This window comes from Chiloscyllium punctatum, chromosome 5 (assembly GCF_047496795.1).
Source record: "Chiloscyllium punctatum isolate Juve2018m chromosome 5, sChiPun1.3, whole genome shotgun sequence".
NCBI classification, from domain to species: domain Eukaryota; kingdom Metazoa; phylum Chordata; class Chondrichthyes; order Orectolobiformes; family Hemiscylliidae; genus Chiloscyllium; species Chiloscyllium punctatum.
Genome location: NC_092743.1, coordinates 132,695,259 through 132,713,787, shown reverse-complemented (window position 1 = coordinate 132,713,787; position 18,529 = coordinate 132,695,259). Strand labels below are relative to the sequence as shown.

The following is an 18,529-nucleotide window of genomic DNA, read 5'->3' as shown; positions in this document are numbered from 1 at the left end:
GTTTGTTTTAGCTGGACCATGATCTCCCTAATGGAAATTACTGCTCCACAAGTTAACATTGTAAGTATATGATATGGAGCCCTCATTGATTAACTGCAAAGGGTAATGGAATTGGTAATAGGTATAGGCAGTACACTAGGGGGATATATTGACTTTTATTTCCACAGGAAAGAGATCTTCTGCCTCAACAATAATTGAAACAAATGAAAATTTTGACAAATAGTTACTCAAATAAGAGGATTAAGCACCGACTTACAAATGTTTAATACCAAGTTTAAAACAGTTGATCATGTTTAGTCAAGATGAACTTTTAACAATAATGCATTGTATTTTCTACTTCATTGGCTAACTAAAACGTTGAATTAAAACAAATTCACTTTTAGGTTGAGATTCTTTTGTAGTCTCCAATCCAGCTTTCAAAAATGTGGAAGTGAGTTGCATGGTTATCTTCAACACAATCACACACTACCACACCAGAGGAAACATTCAGGACAGGATCACATCTATGAGTCACCTGTCAGTCGCTGCACACTTTTAAGATACTCCCCCTACCCCGAGTCTCTTCATGCTTTTCCAGCTTATCACCAATCTCCATCTGCAGTTAATCACAATAAGACCCCACAAGGGGTGGCACGGTGGCTCAGTGGTTAGCACTGCTGCCTCACAGCACCAGGGGACCCAGGTTTGATTCCAGTCTTGGGTGATTGTTTGTGTGGAGTTTGCATGTTCTCCCCATGTCTGTGTGGGTTTCCTCCAGGTGCTCCGGTTTCCTCCCACAGACCAATGCCATGCAGGTCAGGTGAATTCTGGATTAGTGGTGCTGGAAGAGCACAGTAGTTCAGGCAGCATCCAAGGAGCAGCGAAATCGACGTTTCGGGCAAAAGCCCTTCATCAGAAATGAAGGGCTTTTGCCCGAAACGTCGATTTCGAAGCGACTTGGATGCTGCCTGAACTGCTGTGCTCTTCCAGCACCACTAACCCAGAATCTGGTTTCCAGCATCTGCAGTCATTGTTTTTACCTAGGTCAGGTGAATTGGTCATTCTAAACTGCTTTTGGTGTTAGGTGCATTAGTCAGAGGGGAAATGGGACTGGGTGGGTTACTCTTTGAAGGGTCAGTGTGGACTTGTTGGGCTGAAGGGCCTGTTACCATACTGGAGGGAATCTAATTCAAAAGATTAGATCTAATCTAAAAAAAAAGACAGAAAACTACAAAACCCAGATGTATAAGAAAGTTTGCATTTTCAGTGAAACAGATTTCTTCAATGAAAGACACTTCATTTGATTTAAGGCTATCATTTTTATTGGCAAGATCACAGAACTCAATGCAAGCATCTTCCATCCTGATTACTTCCTTTGCATATCCATTAATTGCAATTCTTGGATCGCAGTTTCTCCTTTTGAGTAATTTACTTTAACCTATGAAAAGAGGGAGAAATTGATTAAATGATTGAATATCGGTACACACATTTCATTTTATTTTTAATTTTAAAAGTTGCATTTTTTTAGTTTACTGTCAAAAGGGTCCAGCAATGCACTCATTTTCTTGAACTAAGTTGCTCATTTAGATTGAGGAAAGTGTGCCAAGCAGGCTAAGATAAAAGGTAGGGAGGAGGGACTTGGGGGGAGGGGCGTTGGAAATGCGTTAGGTGGAAGGAGGTAAAGGTGAGGGTGATAGGCCGGAGTGGGGATGGGGGCGGAGAGATCAGGAAGAAGATTGCAGGTTAGGAAGGTGGCGCTGAGTTCGAGGGTTGGGGCTGAGACAAGGTGGGGGGAGGGGAAATGAGGAAACTGGAGAAATCGGAGTTCATCCCTTGTGGTTGGAGGGTTCCTAGGGGGAACTAAAGTTAACTGAGGTTTTAAACAGGAACTGGGTCAGTAATAAAATTGCACTTCTATGAATTCTTATCATGAAAAATTCCTGATGTGACATATAACCTCACAAAAATAGATGTATAAAATTTAGACAATGAAGATCTCAGTACCATTCACATTATTTTTATTATTTTCTTCCAATTGATTAACAAAGTGAATGATATCTGTACTGGAGCTCTCTATAAACAGAATCTCTGTGATAATTACTCATTTTTGGCTTTGTTCTTTCATTATATGACTCAGCATTTGATGCTCATGGTTACACAAGATGAAAAGTTCTAACTGACTACAAAGCTTTTAGCTAAAACTGAAAAGGGTCAGAATCTGAAATGCTAGCAAATGCACAATTTAGTGTAGGTGTTTTAAAGAGCATGGAGGCATCCAAGTAGCTTCGAAATTGACGTTTCGGGCAAAAGCCCTTCATCAGGAATAAAGGCAGTGAGCCTGAAGCGTGGAGAGATAAGCTAGAGGAGGGTGGGGGTGGGGAGAGAGAAGCATAGAGTACAATGGGTGAGTGGGGGAGGGGATGAAGGTGATAGGTCAGGGAGGAGAGGGTGGAGTGGATAGGTGGAAAAGGAGATAGGCAGGTAGGACAAGTCCGGACAAGTCATGGGGACAGTTACTGAGCTGGAAGTTTAGAACTAAGGTGAGGTGGGGGAAGGGGAAATGAGGAAGCTGTTGAAGTCCACATTGATGCCCTGGGGTTGAAGTGTTCCGAGGCGGAAGATGAGGCGTTCTTCCTCCAGGCGTCTGGTGGTGAGGGAGCGGTGGTGAAGGAGGCCCAGGACCTCCATGTCCTCGGCAGAGTGGGAGGGGGAGTTGAAAGGTTGGGCCACGGGGCAGTGTGGTTGATTGGTGCGGGTGTCCTGGAGATGTTCCCTAAAGCGCTCTGCTAGGAGGCGCCCAGTCTCCCCAGTGTAGAGGAGACTGCATCGGGAGCAACGAATACAATAAATGATATTAGTGGATGTGCAAGTAAAACTTTGATGGATGTGGAAGGCTCCTTGAGGGCCTTGGATAGAGGTGAGGGAGGAGGTGTGGGCGCAGGTTTTACAGTTCCTGCGGTGGCAGGGGAAAGTGCCAGGATTGGAGGGTGGGTTGTTTGGGGGCGTGGACCTAACCAGGTAGTCGCGGAGGGAACGGTCTTTGCGGAAGGCGGAAAGGGGTGGGGAGGGAAATATATCCCTGGTGGTTGGGTCTTTTTGGAGGTGGTGGAAATGTCGGCAGATGATTTGGTTTATGCGAAGGTTGGTAGGGTGGAAGATGAGCACTAGGGGCGTTCTGTCCTTGATACGGTTGGAGGGGTGGGGTCTGAGGGCGGAGGTGCGGGATGTAGACGAGATGCGTTGGAGGGCATCTTTAACCACGTGGGAAGGGAAATTGCGGTCTCTAAAGAAGGAGGCCATCTGGTGTGTTCTATGGTGGAACTGGTCCTCCTGGCAGCAGATCCGGCGGAGGCGGAGGAATTGGGAATACGGGATGGCATTTTTGCAAGAGATAGGATGGGAAGAGGTGTAATCCAGGTATCTGTGGGAGTCGGTGGGTTTGTAAAAAATGTCAGTGTCAAGTCGGTCGTCATTAATGGAGATGGAGAGGTCCAGGAAGGGGAGGGAGGTGTCAGAGATGGTCCAGGTAAATTTAAGGTCAGGGTGGAATGTGTTGGTGAAGTTGATGAATTGCTCAACCTCCTCGCGGGAGCACGAGGTGGCGCCAATGCAGTCATCAATGTAGCGGAGGAAGAGGTGGGGAGTGGTGCCGGTGTAATTACGGAAGATCAACTGCTCTATGTAGCCATCAAAGAGACAGGCATAGCTGGGGCCCATACGTGTGCCCATGGCTACCCCTTTGGTCTGGAGGAAGTGGGGGGATTCAAAGGAGAAATTGTTAAGGGTGAGGACCATTTCGGCCAAATGAATGAGAGTGTCGGTGGAAGGGTACTGTTGGGGACGTCTGGAGAGAAAAAAACGGAGGGCTTGGGGGCCCTGGTCATGGCGGATGGAGGTGTAGAGGGATTGGATATCCATGGTGAAGATGAGGCGTTGGGGGCCAGGGAAACGGAAGTCTTGGAGGAGGTGGAGGGTGTGGGTGGTGTCTCGAACGTATGTGGGGAGTTCCTGGACTAGGGGGGATAGGACAGTGTCGAGGTAGGTAGAGATGAGTTCAGTGGGGCAGGAGCATGCTGAGACAATGGGTCGGCCAGGGTGGTCAGGCTTGTGGATCTTGGGAAGGAGGTAGAACCGGGCAGTGCGGGGTTCCCATCCTCCGCTCCACGCTTGCAGCAATGCGCTGGCACCTAACCTCTCTCCAGTCAGCCCTGCCTCAGCTGAGGGCCACACTCTCTCAGAATTGCAAAGGACCCACTCTGTACTACATCCTCAGGAGAATTCATACTCTCAACAAACAGTATTTCAATTCCATCTCAAACATCAAAAACTGTAAGTACAACAAACTTTTATCCACCCACCTCCATAACCAGCGCTCCTCAAACATTCCAGAAGATTCCCCTGGCCTCGGAACCAATTCCACCATTAGCCATGCGGCTGATGCAGCTACCACCCCCACGCTGATTGATGATGTCACTTCCGCCCCCATCATGGCCACTCCCACAACCACTTCCACCCCTCACAAGTCCTCATGCATCACACCTGACATCACTTCTGCCCTTCACATCATCGCTGATGCCACATGCTCAGTGACTTCCGCCACCCCTACTGCCATGGTCACCACCACTTCCGCCCCCACCAGCGCCACTCACCTGCATTCTGCTGACATGCCACCCACAGACCCCACTGTCACTATCCCCACCCCCCCAGAACCCCGAGGGGAACATTACCCCTGCTCATGACTCCACCCCCATTCCCCCCACCATCACACCGACTCCAGTTACAGGTTCCGCCCCCCCACTCCCAGCTCTACACCCACACCAGATCCCAGCTCCCAGCCCTGCCGAGTTTTCACCATCCCCCCAGACCTCCCCCTCACTGAGGACAAATGATCAGTCCTCAGCAAAGGACTCACCTTCATCCCCCTCCGCCCACGCATCAATTAATTTAGTACACGCCGTGATGTCGAACAATTCTTCCGTCGCCTCCGCCTCCGAGCTTACTTTCACAATCGCGACTCCCGCCCACCTTCCGGGGACCCCTTCGCCCACCTCCAACACACTGCATCCACCTGGACACCCCGCGCTGACCTATTACCTGCCCTCGACCTCTTCATTTCCAACTGCCACCGGGACATTAACCGCTTCAGCCTGTCTACCTCCCTCCCCCACTCCAACCTCTCACCCTCACAATGCACAGCCCTCCAATCCCTCTGCTCCAATCCCAACCTCACCATCAAGCCAGTGGATAAAGGGGGCGCAGTGGTAGTCTGGCGCACTGACCTCTACACCGCTGAAGCCAAACGTCAACTCGAGGACACCTCTTCCTACTACCCCCTCGACCATGACCCCACCCCCCATCACCAAACCATCATCTCCCAGACCATACAGAACCTCATCACCTCAGGAGATCTCCCACCCACAGGTTCCAACCTCATAGTCCGGAAACCCCGCACTGCCCGGTTCTACCTCCTTCCCAAGATCCACAAGCCTGACCACCCTGGCTGACCCATTGTCTCAGCATGCTCCTGCCCCACTGAACTCATCTCTACCTACCTCGATACTACCAATCAACCACACCGCCCTGTGGCCCAACATTTCAACTCCCCCTCCCACTCTGCCGAGGACATGGAGGTCCTGGGCCTCCTTCACCGCCGCTCCCTCACCACCAGACGCCTGGAGGAAGAACGCCTCATCTTCCGCCTCTGAACACTTCAACCCCAGGGCATCAATGTGGACTTCAACAGTTTCCTCATTTCCCCTTCCCCCACCTCACCCTAGTTCTAAACTTCCAGCTCAGTAACTGTCCCCATAACTTGCCCGGACTTGTCCTACCTGCCTATCTCCTTTTCCACCTATCCACTCCACCCTCTCCTCCCTGACCTATCATCTTCATCCCCTCCCCCACTCACCCATTGTACTCTATGCCACTCTCTCCCCACCCCCACCCTCCTCTCGCTTATCTCTCCATGCTTCAGGCTCACTGCCTTTATTCCTGATGAAGGGCTTTTGCCCGAAACGTCGATTTCGAAACTACTTGGATGCTGCCTGAACTGCTGTGCTCTTCCAGCACCACTAATCCAGAATCTGGTTTCCAGCATCTGCAGTCATTGTTTTTACCTCATTGGTTTTAAACAGCATGTTAATTGTTTCAGAAACAAGGAATCTATAATTAAAATAGACCAGGGTTACAATGAGACCATCGGGAGTCTTAAACTCTTTGTTTTTATTACAAAGTGCTGGAGAAACTCATCAGGTCTAACAGCATCTGTGCTGAAAGAAAGAAAGTTAATGTCAGGTCCAACATGACCTTTCGGGAACCCCAAACAATAATGTAATGCCAAAGAAGAGACATGTTGGACTTGAAACATTAACTCTGTTTCTCTCTCTATAGATACTACTCAGGCTTTCTCTAGCATTTTTTGTTTATTCTCAAATTTCCAGCAGCTACAGTATTTTGTGGTATCAGAATTGCCTGGCCTGCTCCAACATCCACTATCTCAGTTCGGCTTGTCAACTGTGAAGTTAAATTTAAGAATGACAAAAATCTTAAGGTGGTATGTACAAGAGTGGTTTCAAATAGAAACTCTGCAACAGGCATTAACTGGAACAAAGGAAAGGCTAAATTTCAGATGGTAATTGAATTCTAGCAGCAGATACAGCAATGTAGGCTAAATGTCACATTTTTCAAAAGGAAAGTGGGCTATGGGTCAGTAAGTGAGCTAAAGGACTTCAATGATCTTGTGAATAAAATGTACAAATCTCAATGCCTCATCATTCAGATAAGGGGCTTCCAAAACGCTTGTTGCAATCTCCACTGCAATTGCAGAACACCGATTTTGCAATCAAAACTGAACGAACTGCGGATGCTGTCAATCAGAAACAAAATTAGAAATTGCTGGGAAAGCTCAGCAGGTCAAGCAGCATCTGTGGAGAGAAATCAGAGTTAATATCACAGGCCGAGTGACCCTTCCTCAGAACTCTGTCAGACTTGCTGAGCTTTTCCAGCGATTACTGTTTTTGTTTCTGGTTCGCTACTGTCCTTCAGGGAAGCAAATCTACCATCCTTCCCTGGTCTGGGTTTTATGTGACTCCAGATCCACAGCAATGCGGTTGACTCTTAAATGCCCTTTGATTAGATTACTTACAGTGTGGAAACAGGCCCTTCGGCCCAACAAGTCCACACCGCCCCGCCAAAGCGCAACCCACCCATATCCCTACATCTACCCCTTACCTAACACTATGGGCAATTTAGCATGGCCAATTCACCTAACCTGCATATTTTTGGACTGTGGGAGGAAACCGGAGCACCCAGAGGAAACCCACACAGACACGGGGAGAACGTGCAAACTCCACACAGTCAGTCGCCTGAGGCGGGAATTGAACCCGGGTCTCTGGCGCTGTGAGGCAGCAGTGCTAACCACTGTGCCACCGTGCCGCCTTTGGGTAACTAGTGTTAGGCAGTAAGTGTTGCTTTAGTCAGTGATGTCCAATCCTATGAATGATTTGAAAAAAAGTCCTTCAAATAGCCATTCACCTCTCTTTGTGTCACTCAGTCAATGTCATATCTGTTATTGCTTCCACTGTCCCTTTAATTCTCTGTTCTTCGGCTTTGCTGACAAGCCTGTTTTGCCATCATTCCACACGAGTATTATAAAAGTGTAATAGTCCAAAGAAAACACTTCTCTCTTACCTGCTCGTCCTTACTGTGAGGCTGAAGATTGCAGGTTGAACTGTTTGTAAAGACTGAGGTAAGGTTTCTCAGGTGATTGCTCTATTTCACTCAGGTTTTGCATTACTGAACGTGAAAGTGAGCACGTCCAGAAGACTCTGGTGTCCAACTGTAAGTGGAAAACGTTTCTAATGATGTAACAGCAAACATAATACTAAACTGCACCCCATTGACTCCCTAAGGCACAAGTAACGAATGTGATGGAATGATCCCTATTGCCTGGATGAGTACAGCTCCAATAACGCATAAGGTCAACAGCATCTAGGAATATGTAACCCATTGACAAGAAATATAATTGCGAATTTGAAACCAGACTTATTAGCTCAGGATTTCAGCTACACTACAATGGCACAACTTCAGGAGCCTGGAAATTTCATTCAAGACATACAGCTATTCACCATGGGCTGGTAGCTATCAAATTTGTGGGCACTGTAAAATGGTATTCCTGCTAAGCATGTGCACTATCAATTCATGCTGGGCACCTTCTATATGTACATGTGAATGCATGTGCGATGACTGCCCACCAAAGATGTACAGAGCAGGACAAATTTGACATCAATCAACATTTTGAAACTCAAAAGCTCCAGCCAATGGCTCTCTCTTTACCTTGCACAGCTCAACGTACATAATGCAGCTGAAAGGATGCCTCGTCAGTATTATTTTGAAGGAGTTATCAAAGAATTACTCTTTATTTGTTGGTGGATTTTTGTTGCTGTTATTCTATAAGTGTTTGTTCCTCTCTATAGTCATTTCAAGCTGAAATAGTCTACACTGAGTGGAGTAGTGGTGGATAGTGAAGCCGTTGTTGCTGTCTTGAAAGCTTTTCTACAAATCGCTTGCTCCCAGATCTGGTTGCACGAGTATGCATTCACTGTGGAAGGCAGCACAAATTGGAGATTATACAAAGACCATGCAAAGCAGGACAGGCTGCTGGATGAAGGAGGAATTGTAGAAGGACTCACAGCAGCTATAATAACTACCCAAGGTGTTCAAGAAGCAAATCACCTACTCAACCCCAAATAGGAGATACGTACAAGACATCTCCCAGAGAGTGGTGTATATCTGAAATTCTCTACCCAAGAGAGTTGTGGAAGTTAAATTATTGAAAGATATTTAAAGAGGAGGTGGATGGGTTTTTGAAACATTGGGAGTTGAAGATTATGATGGGATGGCACAAACAAGGAGTTAAACCTTGGGCACATCAACCATGATCTTGGGGAATGGTGGGGCAGACGTGAGGGGCTGAATGGCCTACACATGCTCCTATTTCTTATGTTCTTATTTGAATTTCAGTCAGGACCTCTTCACTTGAGTTGGAGAAAGTGAGGTGGGAGAACATGTTAAGGGATGAGTCAGTGCAGATCCAGTAACAGACATTAATGAAATTGTTTCACAACACTGAGCAAAAATACACAGCAGCGTGGAAAAGAAAAGATTCCAATATTGCGATTTACCAGACATGACTAACTAAGGAAGTTAAAAGGTAGTATCAATTGAAAGAAAAGGTGTAAAAGTTCACAAAGACTAGTGGCAGATGTAAAGATAGGACTGAACATAAAAAGCATTAAAGAATATAGAAAGAAAATCATAAAAAGGGAGAAATCAGAGTGTAAGGGAAATCTGGCTAGAAATACAAAGATAGTTAGCAAGACTGCTGCTATTTATAAAGGAAAAGAGTCAGTAAAGTAAGGATTGGTCCTCTGGAGAGTGAGGCTGGGGGATTAATAATGGAAAATGAGGAAATTGCAGATAACCAAATATTTTGCGTCTGTCATTCAACATTTTACAGAATACAAATAACATCCCAGAAAAAATGTAAGTTAAGAGGTAAAAGAGGAAGGAATCTAAATCATCTACACTCACCAGGGAATAGGTCCTGAGAAAATTATTCAACATAAAAGCTGAAAGTTCCCAGATGGATTTCATCCTAGCTTCCAAAAATATGTGGCTTGTGAGATAACAGTTGCAATTGGTTTTAAATTTCTCAAAATACTCTAGATCCTGGAAAGAGTCCATCAGATTGAAAAATAGTGAATATAAATCACCTGTTTAAGTGGAAGACAGGAAGTAGGAAACCAAAAGACCGTTAGCTTAACATCTATCAGGGAAAACACTGGTCTTTCTTTTTAGGGAGGTTATATTGTGGTACACAGAAAACCCCAAAGCTTTTAGACAACATTTGGTATTTGCAAAAGGAAAATCATGTTGCCAAGATGGCAATTCATTTCCAAGATGGCGGTGGAGTAGAACAGCTAAGCCAGAGTTTGTCCATTCCAAATGTTTCTTTTTCTTTTTTTCTCCTTGGTGTTTTTTTACCCCTCTTCTTTCTTCTTGGTGACATCCTGAACTCCCAGCCTCAGCTTGGACTTGGACTCCTGGCCTCAGTGCAAACCCTGCAAGACATCCTCACAGCCTGATGGGGTGGTCTCCTAGCCCACTGTGGTGACCATTCACCTGGTATGGCAGTCGTTTAGGCAACATGGTGGTCTCTCAGCCAGCATGGTGGTCTCTCAGTCCAGTGTGGCATCCTGTTGACCTGTATAGCGGTCTCCTAGCTTGGCATGGTGGTCTCCTGGCCTGGCGTGGCATCATCTTGGCATGGGCATTTGGTATACAAATATAAAGAAGCCATACTACAAATTGGACAGGGTTTTGGTGAGACCACATCTAGAATACAGTATTTGCAATGTTGCTTGCCATATTTAATAAAGTGTATACTTGGCTCAAAGCCAGTATGGAGAATGTTGACTGAGATGACACGTTTGTCCAATGGTGAAAGGCTAGCTGTATTAGGTTGATATTCTCCGGAGTTTAGAATTATAGAGTCATAGAGATGTATAGCATGGAAACAGACCCTTCGGTCCAACCCGTCCATGCCGACCAGATATCCCAACCCAATCTGGTCCTACCTGCCAGCACCCGGCCCATATCCCTCCAAACCCTTCCTATTCATATACCCATCCAAATGCCTCTTAAATGTTGCAATTGTACCAGCCTCCACCACATCCTCTGGCAGCTCATTCCATACACGTACCACTCTCTGCATGAAAATGTTGCCCCTTAGGTCTCTTTTATATCTTTCCCCTCTCACCCTAAACCTATGCCCTCTAGTTCTGGACTCCCCAACCCCAGGGAAAAGACTTTGCCTATTTATCCTATCCATGCCCCTCATAATTTTGTAAACCTCTATAGGGTCACCCCTCAGCCTCCGATGCTCCAGGGAAAACAGCCCCAGCCTGTTCAGCCTCTCCCTATAGCTCAGATCCTCCAACCCTGGCAACATCCTTGTAAATCTTTTCTGAACCCCTTCAAGTTTCACAACATCTTTCTGATAGGAAGGAGACCAGAATTGCACACAATATTCCAACAGTGGCCTAACCAATGTCCTGTACAGCCGCAACATGACCTCCCAACTCCTGTACTCAATATTCTGACCAATAAAGGAAAGCATACCAAGTGCCTTCTTCACTATCCTATCTACCTGCGACTCCACTTTCAAGGAGCTGTGAACCTGCACTCCAAGGTCTCTTTGTTCAGCAACACTCCCTAGGACTTTACCATTAAGTGTATAAGTCCTGCTAAGATTTGCTTTCCCAAAATGCAGCACCTCGCATTTATCTGAATTAAACTCCATCTGCCACTTCTCAGCCCATTGGCCCATCTGGTCCAGATCCTGTTGTAATCTGAGGTAACCCTCTTCGCTGTCCACTACACCTCCAATTTCTGGAAAATCGTTTGATTAAAATACACAAAATTACCAGGAGGGTTGCTTCCTCTGACCGGGGAAATCTAGAATAGCAAAGTACTGTTGTGAAAGCAAAATCATGTTTGATTAACTTATTAGTGACCTTTGAGGAAGTAATAAGTGGCATTCATATTATAAGTCCCGAGATGAAGAGAAATTTCTTCGATCAAATGGTTACGACTCATTAGAATTCTGATTTTTGTTCTATCTGGGAATGAAGGGAAAAGGGGAGTGAACAGGAAAGTGGTGTCAACACTGAAATTAATGATGATAGTATTACATGTCAGAGCGGGTTTGATGGGATACATGGCTATTCCTTTTCCTATTTCTTATGTTCTTTTGACCTAAGCTTTCCCCTCATGTTGATGTGCTTATGCAATACCGACTTGATGAGTACTGGACGATTCCTCCAGGGTGTTTCAGGTGCAGAGGCAGCATTGTGCTAACACACCACTGGTCTACACTTTTGAGTTGCAACATATATATGTAAGTAGAGCACTGGAGTCAAGAGCCACGTCATCAAATGATAGCTCTTGTCATCTAGACGCCAGCATTCTCTTGCCTGGTGGCTCAAATACATCTAGCAAAGTGAATTGCTGTAGAAAATAAGTCCCTGTGATTGCTGCCAAGAATACAGAGTAATGGACTTCTTAGTACCGTGCCAGTGGTTGTTAACTGTTCAGACATTGAATACTTGGAACCACTTTTGGTTTTAGTATGGGCAGAGTTAACATGCAACATCTACTAAACGCTGTGTATAATCAATGGTACCCTACACCATAGGAAAGCCTTCAATCCTCCTGCCTACTGTTTATGCTGAGACAGAATGCGGAATCTTAATGACCTATCTGATCATTCTGTCTGATTATTCTCATCCTGTGTTGCTCTTAGGTAAAGCTTTACAGCCATTCTTATAGTTAACAAAATCCAACCTAACATTTGAACGAAACCCATGGACCTCTGTGGTGCTGCCTACAGTAAATTAAATGACAGTATATTTTATATTTACAACAGCATTATGTCACAGCATAGCATGATCTTTATGTTAAATGATTCGTTCTGTGGTTTTGCCATCATTAACTTTCTTCAGCTGTCTTTTGAAAATCCAGGAGTGGTCTAGATCTTTATTGAGAAATAACGTGGAGGAGCCAGTGTTGGACTGGGGTGGACAAAGTTAAAAATCACACAACATCAGTTTACAATCCAACAGATTTAATTTGAGCTTTCGGAGTGCTGCTCCTTCCTCAGGCAGCTGTGGAGCAGGACCATACAGAGTTTATAGCAAAAGATTACAATGTCATGCAACTTAAATGATATATTGAACAAACCTAGATTGCTGTTAAGTCTTTCATCTTTTGGAACGGGATGCAGATTTTGGTTCATTAATATGTAAATCCCAGAACTTCTTTTAATAATGATTCCTGATGAAGAGCTTATTCTTGAAACGTCGACTCTCCTGCTCCTCGGATGCTGCCTGACCAGCTGTGCTTTTCCAGCACCACCCTTTTTGACGATGGACAGGTCTGGTAGCTCAAACCTGGACATCAATGAAGCACACCAGCAGCATCAAAATTATATGCTACTGCCTGTAACATATTTCTCACTTTGCTCTCAGTTCAATGAGCAAGATGGGAGCAGCGCCAGACTTGGAATGATATACTGACCCAGTGAAACTACAATACAGAGCTACATCATTGGCCAAGCACCAATAGCAACAAATTACAGCTGCAGTTCTGCTGTCCCACAATTAGTGGACCAGAGAAAGCCTCTGCAGCCTTGACACATCTACTCAAGAATGGCATGGACATTAGTGGAATTAATAAAGAAGAACGATCACTAAAAAGCCCCCAAATTAAAACAAGATGGGGTCCCGAATGTCAGAAGAATTGCATGCAAAGGCATCAACGGTGCTCAGTAGATTAATCAACTTTCCCATTTCCAAGCTCCCTAATATCGGTCATTCCCAGTTCTCAGCAAATTCAGTTCACGTCTTGCTGCATTGAAGGCCACAGATCCTGATGACCTCCCCTGTCATCCAGAGGATCTATGCATCTGATCTGGCAATCCTCTCATAGCAAATCAATCCATTAAAGTTATGATGATGACATCGAAAATTGTTCAAATATGCACTATCCAACAAAGTGTGACAACACTAACCAGGTAATTTCCCAAACACTGTTAATTCCACTCTCAGTCACCAGCAGAGTGGCAAACAGAGTCATTGACAATAAATCCATTGTCAATAAACCATTTGGTGTGGCTCAATGTGCGGTCTACCAGAACCACTGACTTCATCACAACCTGAATCTAGAAAGGGCTGCATGTATTAGAGGAGAACTGACAGTAGCTGGTCATGTCATCTAAACTTAAGGTCTTTCGAGGTAAAGGAAAAAATATCTGGGGCCCGGAAGTATGCCCAAAGAAAAGGAAAATGATAATGGTTATTGAAAACCAGTCATCATCCCTGGGACATATCAGGAATTCATCAGGCAAATGTTTTCAAAGCAATCAAGTTAATTGTGCCATCAACAATTCTATGGCCACGCTGTCCATTTACAGCTCTATCTAATATTGAATCACTGGTACATACACACTAGTCAGTATCCAGACTTGGGCTGGGAAATGATATGCAGCATGAAGACTGGAGGTTGGCAAATGTGGTCCACTGTTTAAGAAGGGTGGTAAAGACAAGCCAGGGAACTATAGACCGGTAAGCCTGACCTCGGTGGTGGGCACGTTGTTGGAGGGAATCCTGAGGGACAGAATTTACATGTATTTGGAAAGGCAAGGACTGATTCGGGATAGTCAACATGGCTTTGTCCGTGGGGAATCATGTCTCACAAACTTGATTGAGTTTTTTGAAGAAGTAACAAAGAAGATTAATGAGGGCAGAGTGTAGATGTGATCTATATGGGCTTCAGTAAGGCATTCGGCAAGGTTCCCCAAGGGAGACTGGTTAGCAAGGTTAGATCTCATGGAATACAGGGAGAACTAGCCATTTGGATACAGAACTGGCTCAAAGGTAGAAGACAGAGGGTGGTGGTGGAGGGTTGTTTTTCAGACTGGAGGCCTGTGACCAGTGGAATGCCACAAGGATCGGTGCTGGACCCACTACTTTTTGTCATTTACATAAATGATTTGGATGCGAGCATAAGTGGTACAGTAAGTAAGTTTTCAGATGACACCAAAATTGGAGGTGTAGCGGACAGCGAAGAGGGTTACCTCAGATTGCAAAAGGATCTGGACCAGATGGGCCAATGGGCTGAGAAGTGGCAGATGGAGTTTAATTCAGATAAATGCGAGGTGCTGCATTTTGGGAAAGCAAATCTTAGCAGGACTTATACACTTAATGGTAAGGTCCTCGGGAGTGTTGCTGAACAAAGTGACCTTGGAATGCAGGTTCACAGCTCCTTGAAAGTGGAGTCGCAGGTAGACAGGATAGTGAAGAAAGCATTTGGTATGCTTTCCTTTATTGGTATTGAGTACAGGAGTTGGCAGGTCATGTTGCGGCTGTACAGGACATTGGTTAGGCCACTGTTGGAAGATTGCATGCAATTCTGGTCTCCTTCCTATTGAAAAGATGTTCTGAAACTTGAAAGGGTTCAGAAAAGATTTACAAGGATGTTGCCAGGGTTGGAGGATCTGAGCTACAGGGAGAGGCTGAACAGGCTGGGACTGTTTTCCCTGGAGTGTCGGAGGCTGAGGGGTGACCTTATAGAAGTTTACAAAATTATGAGGGATATGGATAGGATAAATAGACAGTATTTTCCCTGGGGTCGGGGAGTCCAGAACTAGAGGGCATAGGTTTAAGGTGAGAGGGGAAAGATATAAAAGAGACCTAAGGGGCAACTTTTTCATGAAGTGCATGGTATGTGTATGGAATGAGCTGTCAGAGGATGTGATGGAGGCTGGTACAATTGCAATATTTAAGAGGCATTTGGATGGGTACATGAATAGGGAGGGTTTGGAGGGATATCGGCCAGGTGCTAGCAAGTGGCACTAGATTGGGTTGGGATATCTGGTCAGCATGGACGGGTTGGACCGAAGGGTCTGTTTCCATGCTGTACATCTCCATGACTCTATTTGTGCCACAACAATGCTCAGTATGTCCATTTCCAATGATACATTGGCCTCTTGTTGCCAAGACTGGAACATGCGATTTAAGATGAGATGGCAGATTTTGTGATGGATTCAACTTCCTTCAACATCGGTGGACCATTTAGTTCGGATTTATTAAATTCTATGAAAAAGAACTTATACTTTACCCACATGGCAAAATAACATTGTCATGAAGAATTTAGCCTCTCTGTTACTCTGAATCTGATACAATATTTAGGGTGATATGGTGGCTCAGTGGTTAGCACCGCTGCCTCATAGCACCAGGGACCTGGTTTGATTCCACCCTTAAGCGACTGTCTGTGTGGAGTTTGCATATTCCCCCGTGTCTGCGTGGGCTTCCTCTGGGTGCTGCAGGTTAGGGTGGATTGGCTGTAATAAATCGCCCCGTTGTAGCGTCCAGGGATATGCAGGGTGGGTAGGTTAGCCATGGGAAATGTGGGGTTATGGGGATGGGGTGGGTGGAATGTGTGGGTCTGTGTGGACTTGATGGGCCGAATGGCCTGCTTCCACACTGTAGGGATTCTGTGCATATTCAATTCAACCCTCTCCCCCCCCCCCCCCCCATTTATATCTGGACAGAAACGGGAGAGGGAAAGGACAGTGTGGGTTCACAAAAGTGTATTTAACAAGAAGCCAAAATTGTTGAAGAAAGAATCCTCAAAAAAAAAGTCATTCACTTATTTCGGAGCAACACTGAGTGACCTATAGCGATATAAATGAGAATGTGGCTCCTGCTGAGATCACACATCCAGTGTGTGAGTGCCCTGGGAACATTCTGATTACAGTATACTACAGTAGAGAGAGAGAGAGAGAGAGAAAAAATCCAGGTGACCTCGGGAACCGGGAGGAGCCTGAGGGAAGGTGAGAACGGTTTCTGTTTTGTTCGCTGGGTTTCTACTTGTCACGAAAAGCAGTGACTGATCGTCATGTGAAATGTTGCAGACACCGAATCCTTGCAGAAGCGTGCACAGTGTCCAAGGGAAGAGCAGCAGTTCTGCCCATCGACACAAAACTCCTTCAGCCACCCCCAGAAGTTCAAAAGAAATAAGTCAAGTCGGAGCTGATTGAGAGGGAACAACAGGGAAGGGCTAAACTGGTCACTGGGTGAAAGTAGTGTGGAGCCTGGTAAGTGCCTTCGATGTTAGTTACTGTTTAACATCTCCACCCACTTTGGAGTTGGTCCAATGATCGAGACAGTGACAGGTTAGGAGGGCCCCGGCGCCTGGGACTGAACTACACACAGCAGATGGGTAGGACGCACCTTGATGCTGGCTTGGCAGCTCAACTGAGGGGGAAGGAAGGTGCCTGTAAGCTCCCCGACTCTCTCTCCCAGCCCTCCGTATCCTTGGGTGGCCCTGGCCGATGACAAGAAGCAGACGGCCCGCGGTTTAAGAAAAGGTAAGACTCAGCAAGTTGTTTTATTTATCAGACCTTCCTCCCCCACCCGCCTTCTGTGAACCGTATGGTGTGAGATATCTGAACAACAGGCGGCACACGTGACAGCAGCAACCCCACTCACAACTTCTTATACCTAGAACTGACCTTTTCCTTTGTGTCCCAGTTCATCACTTGAGTCTTCTGAGAATTCCAAGTACTGGAGTTTTTTTTTAAGAAGAAATGTTTTTTTCAGCTCTTTTCTTTGACCTCCCCTTAAAGAATATTATCACTTTCAGCTACCAGTGTCTATGTGAGGAGTTTTATTTTGCTGGGCGGGGGGTTAAACCATCAGATTGGTGGGACACAGACTGGATTCATGACACGGATTGTGATAAACATGACCTGAGATGCTGACCTGTAGTGAAGCGCTATTTATATCAAGCAACGAGCTGGAATTTCGTTACTAGGGGACAGTCACTTGGTGCTCTGGCTTCAGAAATGTACTGTATTGTTTTGCAATTTGAATCAGGCGGGTTCTCCAGACTCAATGTGGCTTTTCTAATTGAATTGTTACCCCGATTAACTCCGGCGGGGGTTTCTGAAACACTCAATTTAGGGCACGTTGCGGTAAGTTCTGAAATTGATACAGGGAAGGGAAAACATGAGGAAGCCGTGCAACCACTCAGAATAGGGCAAACCCATATTTACTCACTCAGTTCAAACATTTGTGTAAATAATGAGCCAAATTTCCGTAGTCTTAGTTTCTGCCTGTTAACACTTTGATATGCTGGGAGACCTCGTCCATTGATTCCCATCTGTTTCTAAAGCAACCCGAAGCGCATATTTACTCAGAGGTGGGGTCAACAGTTTTTAAATTCTGGTGGACTACAGCAATGCTTTACGTTAATTGCGCCAGTTAAGTGACTATGTGGAAGAGATGTGGGCATTTTCAAAATGCACCTCCAAATGAAAGCGACTTCTCAAAATTTTGCAAATGTAAGGCGACTTTTGCACAGACGACCATAGGTTCTCTCGTTGCTAACTAGATTGTGTACAGTTATGACCGAAATAGTATAAGTGACAAATCATCTTGAGTTTTGTTGCAAACATAGGACGTGCAGTAGTAATGTGCATGATCAAAGCAAAAGATCTGTTTAATATATAGGTCATCCATTTTTCATTGTAAAGTGTCAGACTATGTACAAAACTTTTAACAGCAGTTGGGATAAACTACCACAACTGGTTCATTTCGGACGTTGTTCTGCAAATACTTGTCGATTCTGGCGACTCAAGCGATTATTGTCAGTCATTTTGTGGCATATGAATAAACCTATTTTTGAGTTACCAAAATTCAGATAATTGTTAAATAATGCAAAAATGCCTAGATAGCACATTCTTCTTCATTCCAATGTTTCCATGCTCCATAAGGATAAAAATTACCTTCGGTAAGTTTTGGAAATACACAAGTTAGTCATTTGTGTTTTTTTTCAAAAAGCATGTCATAATGTCACAGACAGCTGGGTCCCCTACCCCTTACATTGTGTACAGTTCTGGAATTTATGCCACTCTACTAGATCATTT

The 18,529-nt window shown here is 45.3% G+C and overlaps 1 protein-coding gene and 1 long non-coding RNA gene across 3 annotated transcripts in view; one reads left to right on the top strand and one right to left on the bottom strand.

Annotated features, from left to right (window-relative positions):
* Positions 1-1,301: 1,301 nt before the first annotated feature.
* On the bottom strand, positions 1,302-17,301 carry LOC140477447 (uncharacterized). The gene is made up of 3 exons (XR_011960733.1): positions 17,114-17,301; positions 7,669-7,816; positions 1,302-1,417 (listed from the first exon to the last, which is right to left on the bottom strand). It is a non-coding gene; the product is annotated as an uncharacterized lncRNA (long non-coding RNA).
* Positions 16,506-18,529, top strand: part of LOC140477445 (hepatocyte nuclear factor 4-gamma-like) — a 148,536-nt gene continuing 146,512 nt past the window's right edge. Inside the window, exon 1 of one of the 2 annotated variants that reach the window (XM_072571374.1) lies at positions 16,506-16,696. The gene's annotated coding sequence lies outside the window, so the exon portion shown is untranslated. The other variant, XM_072571373.1, reaches the window with a different exon arrangement.